Source organism: Nicotiana tabacum, chromosome 23 (genome assembly GCF_000715075.1).
Source record: "Nicotiana tabacum cultivar K326 chromosome 23, ASM71507v2, whole genome shotgun sequence".
In the NCBI taxonomy this organism is placed as follows: domain Eukaryota; kingdom Viridiplantae; phylum Streptophyta; class Magnoliopsida; order Solanales; family Solanaceae; genus Nicotiana; species Nicotiana tabacum.
In genome coordinates, this window is record NC_134102.1 from 53,007,635 (window position 1) to 53,027,828 (window position 20,194).

General features: G+C 37.8%; 1 protein-coding gene across 1 annotated transcript in view; it reads left to right on the top strand.

Moving 5' to 3' along the window:
* LOC142177165 (uncharacterized) overlaps window positions 1-20,194 on the top strand; it is a 78,446-nt gene that overhangs the window by 31,510 nt on the left and 26,742 nt on the right. The gene's annotated exons all lie outside the window — the stretch shown is intronic.

Below are 20,194 nucleotides of genomic sequence, written 5' to 3' on the forward strand. Positions count from 1 at the left end.
TTCTTCTTCGCAAACGCGAAGGCCTGGTCGTGAACGCGAAGTGATGGGCGATTTACCCTTCGCGAACGCGCCTGGCTCAACGCGAACGCGAAGCATGTGGGGACCTGGGGGGGGGGGGGTCGTTTCTTCAACGTGAACACGAGCCATTCCTCGCGAACGCGAAGGCCGGAGGGGAGTGATCATCGCGAACACGAGCTGGGTCTCGCGAATGCGAAGGCTTGGCAGCCAGTACCCTTCGCGAACGCGACAGTGCTCTCGCGAACGCGATGAACACTGTCGCCCAGCACGTAACAGAATCCAAAACGGGATTTTTGCTAAAAAAAACTCATTTTTCTCAAACCCAAATGGTGAGGGGCAATTTTTGAAGAGTCATTCCTTCCCCAAATTGTTGGTAAGTGATTCTAAACCATTTTCTTTCAATTACCCATTACATTTCTTGAATTTTCAACCTAAAATCTAGAGCTTTCATGGTAGAATTATGGGTTATGGTAGAAACTAGGGATTTCAGGAATTTGGGGATTTAGACTTCAATTTGAGGTTGGATTCCAAAACTAATTACATATTCGGACTCGGGGGTGAATGGGTAAAAAAATTTTGGTCCGAACCTCGGGTTTTGACCAAGCGGGCCCGGGGTCGATATTTTGACTTTTTGGAGGAAAAAATTGGGAAATTTAATTTATGCAATATAATTGATTCCTTTAGCAATATTTGATATTATTGAGTCATTTTTTAATAAATACGAGTGGTTTGGAGGTGAATTCCAAAGGAAAAGCTGTGATTGAGAATTAAGTGGCCTTCGGAGCGAGGTAAGTGTTGTGTCTAACTCAGCCTTGAGAGAATTAGGAATCTTAGATTATTTGCTAAGTGAAATTCATGTAAGCGGCGTATATGTGAGGTGACGAGTACCTATGCACCGCCGATTTACCTGTTTTTCCATGTTTCTCTATTTTTCTGATATTGTCTCATTCCTATGCCAAATTGCTATGTGTTATACTAGTGTTGTTCAAATTATCGTTCTTATCATGTTTACGGATTTTTCTAGTGATAATTGAGTTTTTATTTCAAAGTTGAGATTGATGTTATGGAACCAAATGTTGAAGTAAGGTTTGTACTTGTTATTCTATCTCCCTGTTTTATTTATGCATTGCATTATGGTAAGGGAGAGTGTTAATGCACGAAGGGTAATGCCGTGCCATATTGTGAGTGTTAATGCACGAAGGGTGATGACGTGCCATATTGTGAGTGTTAATGCACGAAGGGTAATGTCGTGCCATGATATGAGAGTAAAAGCACGAAGGGTGATGACGTGCCATATTGTGAGTGTTAATGCACGAAGGGTGATGCCATGCCATGATATGAGAGTAAAAGCATGAAGGGTGATGCCGTACCATTTCGATTAATTTTATGGTGAGATTGAGAGTAAAAGCATGAAGGGTGATGTCGTGCATTTTTCCTTACTGTATTCACTATTCCTATTGATTCATTGTATATTGACTGCTCTGGTGATCGTTCTTTTGTAGTTCTTTATCTTGTATTCCCCTCAGTATGTTTCCCCTCCCGACTTTTCCTGTTTAGTTCTTCATTCCTGTTATTTGCGTATACACTGTTAAATTGTATAGGTTGATTTGTAGGTGCCTTGCGTTAGCCTCGTCACTACTTCGTCGAGATTAGGCTCGACACTTACCAGTACATGGGGTCGGTTGTACTGATGCTGCACTCTACACTTTCTGTGCAGATTTTGATACCGGCTCAAGTTGATCGAGATTTGCTACTGGTCCGCTGTCCGGAGACTCAAGGTAGATCTGTCGACGTTCACCGACCTTGAAGTCCCCGTCTATCTTTTATGTCCTACTATTTTCTTTCATTCAGACAGTTGTATTTCTTCAGACTATTACTTGTAGTAAATTCTATAATGCTCGTGAATTGTGACTCCAGATCCGGGTGGTAGTAATTAATACAATTTTACGATATTCCGCACTTATTATATTTCATCTTAGTTAGTTATTGTTGTTTACTGAATGGAAATAAGGAATTGGTTTAACGATTTTCTAGCATTGGCTTGCCTAGCAAGTGAAATGTTAGGCGCCATCATGGTCCCATCGGTGGAAAATTTCGGGTCGTGACATTTAAACATCTTAAATTATTTTAAGACACGAATTAATTGTTATAATAATTGTTTCTCTCATATTCCTTGTCAAATATTAATTCTTGAATTTCTGCAATAATTGTTGCATGTTTATTTGATTTATGTGGCTTAATTGCTATTTGACATTTAGCATATTAAATATTAAATTGTCTATTTTCTCCCTGATTTCCATAATTAATTACTACTTGTCATTATTTATTTCATAAATAAATTATAATTATTGTATGACTTGATGCTTAATAGTTTCTCATTGAACGTGGCATTATTGAAGTATTTTATTTTTATTTTTAAGAGTTGTTAAAATATATTGGGGGATCGGGTTGCACACCGCAACGGAAATAAAACTAAATATATTGGGGGATCGGGTTGCACGCCGCAACAGATTTATTTAAAGTTTATATTGTTGGAGCGGGTTGCACGCCGCAACGGAATTTAATTGAAAGATTATATTGTTAGATCGGGTTGCACGCCGCAACGAATTTTATTCTAAGTTTATATTGTTGGAGCGGGTTGCACGCCGCAATGGAAATAAATTGAGGGATTATGAATGCTAAATTGACTTCAATTTTTGATATTATTTAACGGTATTACTACTATTCTTGTTCTTCTTCTTATTATTATTATTATTATTGTGTACAGGTTAATGTAAGCGACCTGCCTTAGCCTCGTCACTACTTCTTCGAGGTTTGGCTCGGTACTTACAGAGTACATGGGTAGGTTGTACTCATACTACACTCTACACTTCTTGTGCAGATTTCGGAGTTGGTCCCAACGGCGTACTATAGACTTGCTCGGATTTCAGCTACCCAGAGGAGACTTGAGGTATAACTGCACATCGTAAGCATTCTGAAGTCCCAGTCTACTTTATTTTAGCTGTGTGTTTTCTTTCAGACAACTTTATTTTATTTAGACCCTTATTTGTATTATTCTAGAAGCTCGTGCACTTGTGACTCCAGTTCTGGAATGCTATTTAGACATCGCGATTATTATGGATTATTCACTTTATTTTAGATTTTATTTTCGCATTTGTTTCTTTGTTAATAATTAATTTAAAATTTTGTTAAAATGGCAAATTATATTCTGACATTGGCTTGCCTAGCAAGTGAAATGTTCGGGGCTATCACGGTCCCGAAGGTGGAAATTTTGGGTCGTGACAGTTTGTGGCTAGATTCGAGTTGCTCGGAGGCCGATTCGCGAGGCAAGGCCTTATTGGAGTAGAGATTTGCACGGTTTGAGGTAAGTAACACTTTTAAATTTTGTTCTAAGGGTATGAATCCCTGAAATACGTGTTATATGGTTTGTGTTGAGGTGACGCACATGCTAGGTGACGGACGTGTGGGCGTGCACCGTAGTAATTGTGACTCGGTCGATTCCGTGGTACTATGTAGTCATCAAACCTTGTTGCTATTCATGTGATCCCTATGTGTTAGAGTAATTGAGCTGCAATCCATGTTAGAAATCATGTTTAGGATATATGCTTATCTTGTTGAGGCCCACTGGGGTCATTTTTGTTGTTGAATTGTGTGCTTAAATGGAAATTGTGTACTCAGTCATATTCACATTTTCATATCATATCTCAGTCTCTGTTACTATTTATTGTTGTATCATATATCACTGCTTGGGCTGTTTGGCATGAGATTTGTGAGCCCGAGAGACTGGAGATATTGATGACTAAGTTGGAGCCTGAGAGCCGTATTGTTAGAGAGGTTGTGGATCAGGCTACACGCCGCAGCAGGCCTTCTTGGCTTTATATATATTATTATTATATGGATCGGGATGCACGTCGTAACAGGCCTTATAGGCTTTATTATTATGGGATTGGGCTGCATGCTCCAGCAATCCAGATTGGTTTATATTAGCGCTTAGGCAGGATCCGCTCCTCCGGAGTCTAACATACCAGCAGTGAGCGCATGTATCGTATAGTGCCGAGTGACTGAGTGTGATGAGTGAGAGCTGAGACAGTCAGATTGAGTACTCTGAGAGTGGGAGTACGTGAGGTTATCATTGTGATGCATTACATGTGACATGCACATTTGACAAGTAGACATAGAGATGTAACATTCCTGATATCAGTTATACTTGGCATATTTTATCAGTGTTGAGCTAAAACTATTAAACTTGAAAGCATGTCTATATTTTTGTACCGTGTACGAATTGATTATGGGATTTCATTGAGTTATTACTGCCATTTTTCCTGCCATACTTGTACTGTTATAATCTGGATTTGGACTGTACCTTTCTGAGCTCATCACTGCTTTCCGCCCAAGTTTAGCCCTGTTACTTATTGAGTACATTGGGTCGGTTGTACTCATGCTACACTCTGCACTTCGTGTGCAGATTCAGGTATTTATGGACATGACGGGTGCTAGATTGGGGCATCAGTTGCTTGGAGACTATAGAGGTAGGTGCCTTGGCATCCGCAGACCTTGACTCTCCTTCTTTTCAGTTTATTAGTATTGTTCTATCTTTCTTGACAGTGTTTTAGCAGTCAGACTATGTTGTTATTCAGATGCTCATGTACTCAGTGACACCCCGATTTTGGGGTATTTTGTATTGAGTTGCGGTATTTTCTTATCAGTTATTATGAGAGTTTCACTAATAAGCTTATTTTATTGTGTTTTAAATTTAAAGATGCTTGGTTATTTGTGGATGTCGGCTTGCTTAGTACTATGATAGGCGCCATCACGACATGTTGAGTTTTGGGTCATGACACCTAGAATATCAAGAAAAATAAAGAAGACCTCTTTTCTTTGTCTTGATTTTGTTCGAAAGGACCCTCTTATTCTCTTGGCCTGGTCTGGTCATTACCCAGCCGAGCCTGTTTTTTCCAACGAATTTGTAAACTAAAATGCCTATTATAGCTGTAATATTTCATTTTAATTGAATAGTTAATATTCAAGAAACAAGCACTACTAGAAATCCGGGAAAACCCGTCCACAAAAACCAAGCAAAATCGGTCTGTAATGGCCAATAACCGTCCAAAATATGACCATTTACGTGTGGTCGGTATTTTGAAGGTTGGAAGAGCATACCGATCAAAGCCGATCGAAAATTACCAACCAACATTGGTCGGTATGCGCTACATGACAATCTGACAATTTAATTGACTTACCGACCAATAATGGTCGGAATGTTATTTTAATAATTTAGTTTTACCGACCAACGTTGGTCGGTATTTTAAATTTATTAATTTTTCTTACCAGCCAATTTTGGTCGGTATTGGAATATATTTTTTTTATAAATAATTAAAATTTATAAATACCGACCAACGTTGGTCGGTAATCTGGATAGGGCTGCCAACTTACCGACCAAAGTTGGTCGGTAATGTTGAATTTTTGGGAATTCAATGTGCATTAACCGACCAATATTGGTCGGTATTTTGTAATTTAAGTTATTTTTTTATTAGTTACCGACCAAGGTTGGTCGGTTTTTTGGGATTAATTTTGGTAGAAAATGACAGTTTTGGTAGCTACACCACCTGCCAAATAAAAACAGCATATCAATACCCCAAATTCACATCAAATAACCACCAATTCACCATATACAACCCCTAATTCACCACAAATCTAACTAAATACCCAACTAATACTTTAAAACTAACAAATTAAAGTTCAAATAAACATTACAATCCAAAACCAAGCAAAAACTAAGTAATTACAACAAGTTCAAAATTGTTCAATCTAATTCAAAACTAGTTCTATTGGTCTAGTTCGATGTATATCAAAGTATTGGTTAAGGAGCGTTTTCTACAATATCTTCACCATCTGATGAACTTTCATCTACAAGACGATATAGAGAACGGTCTTGTGGAGGACGGGAGGAACAATCACGGGGAGGATGGGAGGAATGATCACATGGAGGTCGAGCCTCTGGCGATGACTCACGAGACCGGGAAAATGAAAAAGCTCCAATAGAAAGGACAGTTCTGATATGAGCTTGCATACCAAGGAATTTAGCATTTCTAAGCCTTTCTCTTTCCTTGGCCGCTTCTAGCTCGGATGTAAGCTTTGTCACTGTCTCCTGCATAGCCGAGAGGCTCTCCCTATTAAGTTCCTCGCCCTATGAGAAAGTCCCTATTCCTTTCATTCCACACCTATAGATATGAAATTTTTTCTCAAGAAGCCTGTATACCTTCCCCCCCCCTTTTTGGACCGCCAACAGCCTCCAACCATATTATTTCAGTATCCTCGTCCGAAGGTTGGGTTGGCTTGCTTGATGCACCAGCTGGCTGACTATGAATGATTCCTCCACGTTACTTTGGTAGTGACCCTATATTATTTTAAATTAAATTAGTATTAAAATCTTACATATGCAGTCTATGCCCGGTCCTCGACCCATCTATCTCCATCCCCCTCTTTCTTCTTCTTTAAAATATGCATCTCCTTGAATAGCTCATCATGGCTCATTGGACGCCCATACTTCTTTTCCTGAAAATAAATTAATTTAGTTAATAAATAGAATTGAAATACTTAGAAAAGTAAAATAATTTAAGCAATTACCAATCTTCTTCTTATAGCACCCCAATGTGCAAGGAGCCTCCCTTCTCGGATGAGCAAGTTTTCTTTCCCTGTTCGCTCCTCTATAAGAAATCCTCGGTCTGCCATTACTTTAACTAATCATCCCATAAAATGTTGCAGACACCAGTCATGTCTCCTGTTCTTCTTTCTACCATTCGAGAAATGATCCGCTAATCTCTTGCGGGCTTTATGATAAAAATTTGCAGCCACTTCCTCGCTATAGCGGTCTTCCCATACACACTTGCTCTTTATTTCAAAAGTTAAATATTAGATGAAAACATTATAAATATAAATTATTAAACTTCTTAAAAGAACATTTATACCTTAAACTGATTGAAACTTTGCTCATTCAGCGAGTATGGAAAATCAGTCCAAGTCGCATAAGGGCCATCATAAATGGTGATTATCTTCGTAGTCTACTTACCCGGCCTGAACCTGCAATTTAACAATAAAAATACATGAATATATTAGTAAAAATATTATAAAATAATAAACGCAAAAATAACAAATAACTCGTACCCGTTACCCTCAGGGACTATGATGATCCATGTGGCTGTGATACTGATGGCTATGACCCGAGTGGCTGTGATATGGATGGTTGCGATTCATGTGGCAGCAATATGTAGGGATGCGAGCCACGTGGTTGTGATGCAGATGGCTGCGATCCACGTGGCTGTGAGGCAGCTGGACTGTATGTCGGACGTATAGTTCTATGGCCCTGTGATGGAAGACCCGGTGTCTGGATGAAGGTGTAGGCCTCGTGATGCTGTGGCAGCTCAGTATAGCCATGTGGTGGAGGATAAGACATAGGCATCTCTGAAGAGGGTGAAAATGAGGGAGTAGTATTATCCCTAGATTCTAACCTCCTCTTTCCCTTCCTAGCCTTTTCTCGACCCCGAGAACTAGTAGGGTCATTGTTACCTTGACCCTTGCCTGCCATATGCATAATATAATACATATTTAGATTAAAACATATAAAAAACTAGTTATAACACGAGAGTGCTTTAAAAAACTAACTTTTTAATTCTCGTCGACGTATTGTTCCTCGTCCGAGAATTCCTCGTCCTCACTTGTTTGAATTTCATCAGTTGATTCTTCATCCTCATTTTCTATAATTGTTACTTCATTTATATCAACTTCTTCCTGTAAGGCCCCGTTAAAATTTTCTAATGATTTAATATTTTAAAGTGCGACAATGGTATTTGAGAATAACGTATTCGAGTATCAAAGGAGACCTATGGGGTGGGACCGCATTATTTTGACATCAAAAGTGTTTCAACGACGTCGTTTCTTCGAGTATAAGTGGTATCACATTAAGCAAATGAGTTCCAAATTCAGTTTTAATTGAAACATTAGATCCGTATTGAAATTACGGAGTCTTTGCAATCGAGTTTCAATGTGAATATATTTAGGCTGTAATAAATTGATATTTTGTGTTTGAGATATATATATTTCACAATCCTGAAATAAATGTCAAACAAGATATATATTTTTTTTCCGGAAAAGAAGTAATACAACACGCGCGCGCACAAATATCCTAGTGTTAGGACTTGTGAATATTACAAATTAGGACTAAACATATCTGGCATAAATTATGAAGTCTCAACTTAATTAACTCTCTTAATCTTCTATTGGACTTAACGAAACCATTCAATTTTCATTCATTGCATTGAGACCCTTGTCTTAATTACAGGTTACAAAATCTTTTTAAAAATAAGCCTTGAATTTCACTGGATTATGAGAGAGCTTAAAAGGGTCTATAAATTCCTTTTCCCGTACTGTGTAATATATGCCGTATATAGCTTCTAACTGTTAGTTTAATTGATCAACTGGTGATGCCGATGCGTCACCAAATGATAAAGAATTCTATCTCTAATATCCCAATAAAAAGTAGTAGTGTTCCTAATCCAACAGATATTTGTCGGCAACGCTTCACCTAACCAGTCCAAAAGTTTTGCCAACAACTCCTAACAAGAAAGTAGAAATGGCCGAACAAGTTTCATCTTTAACTTATCTTCTTGTTTCTTTCCCGCTCCCCGCGACCTCCTAACCCCCCAATTACTTTTTCTTAGCTTAATCATTTGGTATTCGTGACTTACTAGTCAGATCAATCCGAATTGATTTATTTAATGAGAAAGTATTCAGTCAAGAATTTCTCCATTTTAAGGACTCTAACCCAACACTTCTATTAAATGTTGAAGAATCTTATCCACCCACCACGTCCCTAGGTGGCAATTGCTTCTTGTTACGTGAACGGTACTCATAAAACGAAAATTGTCTATTTCTAGATTTAGCATTGACTAGCTTTATCTAAAACAATATTCTACGCATAGAATATTGGTTGATTTCCTCTATATGAACTAGTGCATTAGATCAATCAGATCATAACCTTAGTATATCTTCTATATATATCTGCATGATCATACATCCAATAGGTCCTGATATTATGGCAATCCATGCAGTTAACTGTTGTTATTCTTCGAAATCGAAAATGGTCATAGGTAATAATGAAATAATGTAACTTTATACGTGCACCTTTGTGAATAATTAGCCCTCCGGCGCGACTTTTTGTAATTTAGGAATATATTACATAATTCCATGTAATGCTATTAGACCACAAAGATAAATGACTTAAGTTCATGACTTGGGATTGGGTTGTTCGTATTTCAGAGAGGGTAAGTATTGTATAGAAGGTAGTAAATCAAGTAATTCCTGATAAATTCTTTGAGTGAAAATGGTAAGATTCAAAATTTTAATGTTTTCAGATTAAAATTTTACTGAATTCTTGTTTTAGCTAAATATTTTGGCTAGCACTTAAATCTTTACATTTTGAAAATTTGAAGTTTCTTGTTCAAAGTTGGTTCCGGAAGATAGAAAGGAAAATGGGAGGATAGGACAAAAATAAACTTTTCACCCCAATGAATAATACTCCATCAATCTGTTTCACTTTATGTGAATCTATTTTCTTTTTGGTCCGTTTAAAAAAGAATGACCTCTTTCTAAATTTAGTAACAATTTAGCTTAAACTTACAATTATACCTTTAATGAAAAGCTTTTATAACCACACAAATACGATAGACCCCTTTTTTGACTTGTTCAGGACCACAAATTCCAAAAGTCTTCATTTTTTCTTAAACTCCGTGCCCAGTCAAACAGGTTCACATAAATTGAAACGGAGGGAGTATGAAATTTGAGCTTCATGCAAAGTCATTAGTATGCTCAATATCTTGATCATTTAAAAAAAACGAGTATTTAAAGTTGAAGTTTGAAAAAAATAAAGTATTGATCTCTTTTTTTTTCTTATTGGTTAACAAGAGATTCTATTAAGAAATAATAACCCTCTTTGTTAGCTGGCACAACATTTCAACCAATTTGAGCCAATATTTTATCTTTTTACCCGGTTTGGTTCACTTTGTGTATAATTTGAAATTTCTTTTGTATCCATTAGCCCAACAGTAAAGACTCGCTTCTAAGGTTTTTTTTTTCGTTTGTTCTTTCTTCTCCTCCTTCATTGTCGATGATTTTGCACCCCAAATTCTTGTTCTATTATTGTTCGATTCACTATGTTGGTTTGTATTTCATTTAAGTATCGAATCTCAGCTTAAAAATTGAATCCCGCTTGATGGGTGTCAAACTATGAAGTTGAAGTTTTGCTTCAGCAAGACTTGGAACTTCATTGAAGGAGCTTCAGAGCTCTAAGTTCAACTCAAATATGAAAAATCTTATTCTAAAGTAACTAGGTAAAGTTAAAAATTATTGAAAAAGCATGTAGTACTTGTATGGGAAAAGGGCCAAATATACCCCCTCTACTTTCATATATTGTCTATATTTAATATCTGTTATACTATCTGGCCAAATTTACTTCTACCGTTATACTATCTGGCCAAATTTACCCCTACAATCAACAAACTTTTAAAAATACCCCTTGATCTGTTAAGTAATCTAAAATCTCTCAATTTTTTTTTATTTAAATCACTTGTTGTTCTTCTTGGTCCACTATTTTTTAAATAATTTGCATTTACATCCTTTATGAATTAAAGAAAAAAATATTAAATAATACAAACGAATAAACAAATTATAGTAAATTAAAAAATCTAAATAAGGTAGATTTTCTAAATTCTAAAAGTATTTACAACATCCCAATTTTAATGAATTCGTTGCACCAAATGTATGGAGACATTGCGAGTATTAGTGATTGAAGTTGAAGTTCCTCGGAGACTTTACATTGTCTAATTCACTTTGCTTTAATTAAATGCCTACACATTGTGCACTCTTAAGTTAGTCGATCGAATTCTATACTAACCACGCAATGACAAAATATATTTGAATATACATGTACATACATAATGATCAGCTCCATATAATACACAATAAATAGACCCACTAAGTTTTATGGTGTGTATATGATTGAAAAATAAATAAAATTTTAAACCAATTTTATTTATTACAAGAAGATAAATGGGTGCATTGGTAATTAAAAAAAATATGAATAATTTGTATAGTCTAGTAACTTTAACATTCACATCAATAGTAATTTTTGAAAATAATGGAGCAAGAAGAACAACAAGTGATTTAAATAAAAATAATTTGAGAGATTTTGGATAACTTAACAAATTAAGGGGTATTTTTAAAAATTTGCTGATTGTAGGGATAAATTTGGCCCGATAGTATAACGGTAGGGCTAAATTTGGCCCGATAATATAACGGAGGTTAAATGTAGACAATATATGAAAGTAGAGGGATATATTTGGCCCTTTCCCCTACTTGAATCTAGAATGTGGGGTTGATTGGATTTGATTAATGTTGGTTTTGGGAATTATACCAGTTAAAATAGAAAGTTGACAGTTAAACTCAATTTTCATACACATTCATTATACATTTGTCCCGACCCAAAATCTATGTAGTAGTTTTGATAGCTAACCCAACCCGCTATGTAAGCCAAATAACAGTCAACACAACTCAAATGAGAATGATAAGAGTCAACAAGTAAAACAAATGAACTTCTATACAAAATCCCAAGGATTGATAGTACAAGTCATGAGCTACTAAGACTTAGATTTACAAAGCTGTTATGAAAATAGATACAATATTTTTTTAGAATGTACATAAACAAAATTACAATCTAAACTACCAAGGACAAGTGGTAGCTATATCCGGATAATAGGTACGTCTTCAACATCAGCCCTCATCATCTACAATAGCATTAGCTTCAAGATCTGTACGCAAGGTACAAAAATATAGTATGACTGCATCCAACCCCATGTACTCAATAATTAACAAACCTAACCTCAGGTTGAAAGCAGTAACGATCTCGGAAGATGGTTAGAGTCCAACACCAATGGCCAATAACAACACGTAATAATATAATGAGGATAGTAAAGGTAAATAACTCAAGAGATATTATGCTTAGCCTATTCACAGTTACAGGAAAGTAGACATATTTTTCAAGTATATCAGCCAAGGTCCAAATCTTACCACTGAAAATCAACTAAACATGAGTTTATCAAAAGAACCATATTTTCTTTCCAATATCCCAACATCAAATAAGAATTTTTCGTTTACCAGTTAGCATGAGAAAAATACGTCTCTATGCCTACATGTCAATATACATGTCAAGTCATCAAATGTCATATTATCGTCTAGCATGAGGAACATACATCTCTATGCGTACATGTCAAATTTACATGTCAAATCATCAAATATCATACTACTGTCTAGCATTAGAAAGTTACATCTTTATGTCTACATGTCAAATATACATGTTAAGTTAATGAATGCACAGTGAGATCATCAAGTACACTCACTATCAGCACACTCAAGGTGCATGGCTTAAATGCCCAACTTCATCACACACACAATCACTCAACACTTTACGGGTGCCTGATATCAATTCCCCTCACCAAAGCACGCGTATATATCACTATGCATGTGCCCAGTGCTGGCATGTCAGACTCCGGAGGGGAGGATTCTGCCTAAGCGCTAATCAAAACCCAATGTGACCTGTTGCGGCGTGCAATCCGATCAAAATAACAATCTGTTGCGGCGTGCAACCCGATCCAACATAACTCATAACACAACTCTATGGCCCACAAAGGTCATCAATCCGCTCAAGTCTCAATGGCTCACATCTCACAGAAATATAATCCAACTATACAACACGGAGTATCATAATGCGCCACAAATATAACTCATACTCGTGTCACGTACAAGGACACCAATAACATGTGATATAGCATATCAAAAGTGTAAAGATCCAGATATATAACATACAGATATAACTATCATGAATGAACAGTATGACTACAGCGAATGCAAATAGCTCAACATGAAAAACATAGCCTTATCAAGTCTCAAACAATTAAGCAGATAGCCTAGACATGATTTCTATCATGAATAATAACTCACGTAATCATGCAAATGGAGAAAATATGATATCAAAGAAGCATGACAGCAAAACAAGGGACATAATAGCCTAAGAACTACCAGGATCATAAACAACTCGGTGCACGCACACGCGCCCGTCACCTAGCACATGCGTCATCCCCAACCCATCTCAAATATCATAGTTCTCAAGGATATTTACCCTAAAATTCAGGTTTAGATGTGTTATTTATCTCGAACAAGCCAAATCGAATACCGATCAAGCCAAACAATACTCTAGAAACGCCATTCCGCGTGAATCAACCTTTGAAGGGCTCAAAACTAGCCAAAAGCAACTCAAAATTATCAAATAATACCTTAGGAAACAAACCAAAATGATAAAGGTCAAATCTTTAATCAAAAACTCAAAGTCAACCCGGGCCCGCACCTTAGAACCCGACAAAACTCACAAATTATGACAACCTATTTGAATATGAGTCCAACTATACTAATTTCACTCAAATCCGACTCTGAATTGACGTTCAAAACTCAATTATTCACTTTAGAAAAGATTAGACAAACCCCCCCAATTTCTCTTTTAGAATCATCAATCAAATACCAAAATCAAAGATGGAATCATGGAATATAATAAAAATCGAGTAAAAAATACTTAACCCAATCCATGTTGTGAAAATCCCCTCCAAAATCGCCCAAATCGGAGCTCCCCAACTCGCAATGTGATAAAATGAGCTCAACGTCCAAAATATAGTACTTTAAATCACTGCTCCAGCAATACCCATCGCTATCGCGGGAATACCTTTGCGATCGTGAAGAACAAACGCCACTGCCACAAAAATACACTACGCGTTCGACACATCCCACGTGAACTCGATGCCCACAGACGCCAACACTACGTGAACACGACCCATGACACGCGAACATGATGAACGATTCTCCAGCTCCCAGCTTACTAGCACGAACGCGATCTCACAATGCGAACACGAAGTTCAAGTCCCACAGTCTTTGTGAATGCAAATCAACACACGCAAACGTGAAGAGATGAAACAGTCTAGCCCAAAATTCCTCTACGTGATCGCGAGCCTAGATCCACGATCGCGATGCTCTGAATAAACACCAGCAATCAACAACACAAAATCCATCCGAAATGATCTAAAACCATCCCGAAACTCACTCGAGCCCCCCGGGACCCTATCCAAACATACCAACAAGTCCCAAAACATATCACAGACCTAATCGAGACCTCAAATTACTCATAATAATATCAAAACCATGAATCATACCTCAAATCAAGGTTAATGAACTATTCCAAACTTCCAAATTCCAAACTTATGACAAACACATCTAAACAACTAAGAATAACCTCAAATTTTAAACACATGTTCCAAATGACATAACGAACCTACAATCCGAACTCGATAACATCGAAGTCAACTCTCGGTCAAAGCTATGAACTTTCCAAACCATCAAATTGCCAACTTTCGCCAAATAGTGCCAAAACCTCCAAGAAATATCCAAATGCAATTCCGGGCATACGCCCAAGTCCAAAATCACCATCCAGACCTAACAGAACCTTCAAATATCCGATCCGAGGTCAAATATACAAAAGTCAAACTTGGTCAACTCTTCCAACTTAAAGCTTCCTATTTAAGAATTATTCTTCCAAATCAATTTTAAACAACTCGAAGACCAAAACCGACCATACACGTAAGTCGTAATACACCATATGAAGCTACTCATGACCTCAAACTACCAAACTGAATACAAATGCTCAAAATGACCGGTCGGGTCGTTACATTCTCCCCCACATAAACATATGTTCGTCCTCGATTGTGCCAAGAGTCGTTCCAAAGCCATCAAATCACTTTATAAACTTACCATGCACATACCCATTGGTGATCCCACGTTACTACAATCCATATAAGTTCGACAACAAAACCTAACTGAAAATCCTCACTTCAACCTTAGTCCATAAACCTTAGAACCCAAATTCCCAACATCAGGAACTTATTATAAGACCTGATTCTCGCATCTATACACTGTATAAGTCTGAACAAGATGTATCAAGCCATCACCATAACCTATCATATAATCACATGATATACCACATAACTCGGATACTCATAGCAATAATTTCTGACCAGAATAGCTGCTCAATAACAAATCCGGCCTCGGTAACAACCTCATCTCAACTAAAACCTTATTTTGAACCTTCGTACACTGCCAATGATGAAAGAAACATGCAAATACTCATAACCACTCATCAAATCAACAAATCGTGGGGCTTCCTCGCCCGATAAGAACCATTGCCAGATTATAAGCTGACTTCTGATATTATTCTTCCAAACGTACCTTATCAAAATCCGATAATACTAATTTCACGTCCAAAACCTCATCGCATCCAGTACGATCTGCTCACTCGACATGCCATACTCATACTACCTAGAGCCACATACCATGCAATCCGTTCACAAAACAAGCAACAACTCGAATATTCCTAATAATGGAAAGAGAATCAAATGAGAGAACCGTTCTGCAATCTCAACTGATATCACCACAAAGCGCAATGCCACGAACCTATCTCACAAGGAGAACGAAACACACAAAATAAGCACAAAGGATCATATCCTAATATAACTCCGTCGCGATGTGTGACCCAATCCAAACATCGTCCCACATGGAATACCTTGAGCTATGATGCTCATAATTAACAACCATATATCAACAACAAATACGCAAAGTGCATGATCATAACCATTAAGGGACGGATGGCACAATATTCCACAAACAGGAAGACCATAAGCAAAGTGCAACCAACCATTCAACATCCCAAGAGCCATCTTGCTCGAATTATGCCACAAGGCCCAAACAGAACCGCATCATGTGTGTAAATAGTCAATAGTCTCACAACCCTTTGTAGCATAGAAAAGCAATACATGGAACATAACAGACACGAATAAGATAAACTCTAACCGATGACACATCCTTCAACAATAGTTATGCTGAATAAACAAATCCGACACGACGTAGAATACACCTTCTCGTTAGGCCTACCAGTGGCCTCCAAATCAATCTCGATCCTCCCGAAGTGAGTAGATAACCTTCCCAAAGATCCACTGAAACCTATCCATAGCACATACCATCAGCTCTCTAACTCTGGTCATATCTTCATAGTGCACATCCAAGGAAAAGTCCACCACTGAGAATCTCAGACTTCAAATCACAAGAATACAAAAATCTCCATATTTAATCCCGACTCGGCCACCCAAATAACTGACACATCTCTCATGCACAATCACCTCACAAGGAATACTTCCTTAATTCTTCCGTACCATATAGCAAAATTCGAATGTCAGCAGTCGACCAACCAGGCAATTACCGTAACACCAGTCAAGCATACGCAAGTCAAAGCTTAATGCGCACCCTTATCAGGTGATACCTGATAATGCCAACATTCTTCTAAACATCTGAAACTGTCCATATTGTCTAGAACTCATGACTTTTCCTTCGAAACTGAAACACAAACTTGTACATGCAAATCTCAATCCCACACGACGCACCGCGACTATCATGCCATCATATGAAAATAAGAGAACCCCATTATCAATTTTGATTCACAAGTAGGAGAGACACCCTATCAACCACAAACCTTCTACTTGACCCCCATCCGTGAGAAAATCACAACACACAACATACTCCTCTTACATGACAAAAACATACGTCCCAAGTCGTGGTAGAAATCATCGAGAACTCTTCGACACCCATTAGCACAAGACCAAGCCATCAGAACTTAATTTCTCTAACTCAATTAAGTCACGCAGGTCGCCAAACCCAATAGTATTGCCACTAAACACCGGTAAAGCCTCACCACATCAAAAGAACTAAAAGAACCTATCATATCCATTACCATGATGATTCGTCATACTACCAAGCTGTCCTATTTCTTTGAAGTTTCCTCCACTTGTCTTCAAATTTAACACTTCTTGTTTACTGGTACACTACGATCCTTAACCCAAAGCTCACCACAAGAGATCCTAGCATGAAACCACGTCGCGTTACAACCCATAAGCCGTAGTATTCCCTCTTAAGCACCCAAAGTACCGCATCCAAGATACTCACTCTGAAGAGGACTTATGTAAATTTAAAGCTGTATCCTTAACCTCTCTGATACTGAAATGCAAAATCCATAGTGATACAGAAATACCGCGAGTCCCGACACCATCCAATGCAAATCTCAAATCTTAGCCTTTTACAAATCAAGAAATCCCTCAAATGCCACATAAGAATCTTGAACCCATTAGAACCTTCTCAAAAGTCATCCACTCTGTTAATCTCAATTGTACCGCTCAACTGAACCGAACAACCTGTGCTCCATTAGCACACCAACACCCAAAGAAGTAACCCCACCTTAATGCAACTGAGTGACTTCCTTTTCTTAGCAAATTACATCCATCATGAATAACAAACCCAAATCACTCCCAAATTCCCATATATCCATAAAGTGTAATACATCATGCATCAAAAAATTTCCTTGCTCAAGTCATCCTCAAAACCAACCTCTTCAAGTCATAACTGATCCACAAACATGCCTCAGGTCGAAACTATTGTAGCACATAACCATGCAACCTGATTATCGATAGCAGACTCCCCCACTTGGTTCAAGCCATAGAACACAACATCCGATAACCCACAATACCCTTACTCCATAACTGCCATAACCCTGCACTGCAATTCAACTAAATCCTTCATACGCTCATGTAGCCCTATCCATAAAATACTTCAAATCTTCTGTTAACCACATATCCATCCTCTTGACAATCGTGCACACTTCTTCAAGTGATCTAAACTCAATTTGCAACACATGTAACCCACCGGTAGAAAGAAGCTCTCCACATAATCATCATAAGAATCACACATCCATAAACTAACCCACAGATGATAACCCACCTACCCAGCCTTAAACTGGCATCTCTCTACGCCCTATCATGGGCACATCCACTATGCAATCGCTAAACCTTCTCGAGTCTAAACTCGTCAACAAGACATAAGAGTATACGTCATTCCACAATCAACATGAAATATCCCTAACATACTTATAACTCAAGACCGTGCAACACATCAAAACAGAGATCGAGCATTCATAGTTGTTTCACATCCCAATCAAAATTCTTCTCATCACATCCAAACCATCTAAGCTCATCCCGCAGTCACAGAATATCCATCATATAGCTATCCAAACACACACTGAGCCATCAGTCCCACTCATAGGGACACTACCAGACATATAAGTCCAAATGCATATACTCATACAACTAAAACCACTAAGCCCAAGCTGCAGTCTAAACCTAGCCTCAAGGCCTCCAGGCTGGCCTAACACCACAACACAAAGACACATCTCGCACCTAATCCATGATATCACTGGCCATCACTGCACAATCGATACCGAGTGCTCAACATCACGTACGAGTGAGTGGGAGGAATTCAAACAGATACGCTTCAAGCTAAATCAATGACGCACGATAAGGAAAGAAAGATGAGAAGTTTTCCTACATGCCTTGTAGCCTCTCGAAGATAGTTATGGACGTCATCATACCTATCCGCAAGACTCTACTAGACACTTGCTCATGACTCGTAGAACTTATGAACCTAGAGCTCAGATACCAACTTGTCAAGACCCAAAATCTATTTAGTCGTGATGACACCTAACCCAACCCGCTAGGTGAACCAGATAATAGTTAACACAACTCAAATGAGAATGGTAAGAGTCAATGAGTAAAAAAACTCAACTTCTATACAAAATCCCAGGATTGGTAGTACAAGTCATGAGCCACTAAGACTTAGATTTACAAAGCTGGTATGAAAATAGATACAACATCTATTTGGAATGTACATAAACAAAATTACAATCTAAACTACCAAGGACGAGTGGTAGCTATATCCGGACAATAGGTACATCTTCAATGCCAGCTCCCATCCTCCACAACAGCATCAACTCCAAGATAAGCATGCAAGGTGCAGAAGATTAGTATGAGTACAACCGACCCTATGTACTCAGTAAGTAACAAACATAACCTTAGGTTGAAAGCAGTGATGATCTCGGAAGATGGTCAGAGTCCAACACCAATGGCCAATAACAACTCGTAATAAAATAATGCGGACAGTAGAGGTAAATAACTCAAGAGATATTATGCTCAAGTCATTCACAGTTAAAGGAAAGTAGACATGCTTTTCAAATATGTCAGTCAAGGTCCAAATCTTATCACTGAAAATCAACTAAACATGAGTTTATCAAAAGAACCGTATTTTTTTTTAATTTCCCAAAATCAAATAAGAATTTTTTGTTTACCAGTTAGCATGAGGAAAATACGTCGCTATGCCTACATGTCAATATACATGTCAAGTCATCAAATGTCATATTATCGTCTAGCATGAGGAACATACATCTCTATGCGTACATGTCAAATTTACATGTCAAATCATCAAATATCATACTACTGTCTAGCATTAGAAAGTTACATCTTTATGTCTACATGTCAAATATACATGTTAAGTTAATGAATGCACAGTGAGATCATCAAGTACACTCACTCTCAACACACTCAAGGTGCATGGCTTAAATGCCCAACTTCATCACACACACAATCACTCAACACTGTATGGGTGCTTGGCATCAATGCCTCTCATCAAAGCACGCGTATATATCATTATTCCTGTACCCACTACTGGCATGTCAGAATCTGGAGGGACGGATCGTGTCTAAGCGCTAATCAAAAGCCAATATGGCCTATTGCGGCGTGCAACCCGATCCAAATTATAATCTATTACGGCGTGCAACCCAATCCAAATAACAATCCATTACGGCATGCAATCCGATACAACATAATCACAACATGACTCTATGTCCCACATCAGTCATCAAGTCGCTCAAGTCTCAATGGCTCACATCTCACAAACATATAATCCAATTATACAACACAGATTATCACAATGTGACACAAATATACCTCAAACTCGTGTCACGTACAAGGACACCAATAGCACGTGAGACAACATATCAAAAGTGTAAAGAGAGAGAGATATAACCTGCGGATATAACTATCATGATTGAACAATATGACTATGGCTAAGGCAAATAGCTCAACCTGCAAAAATA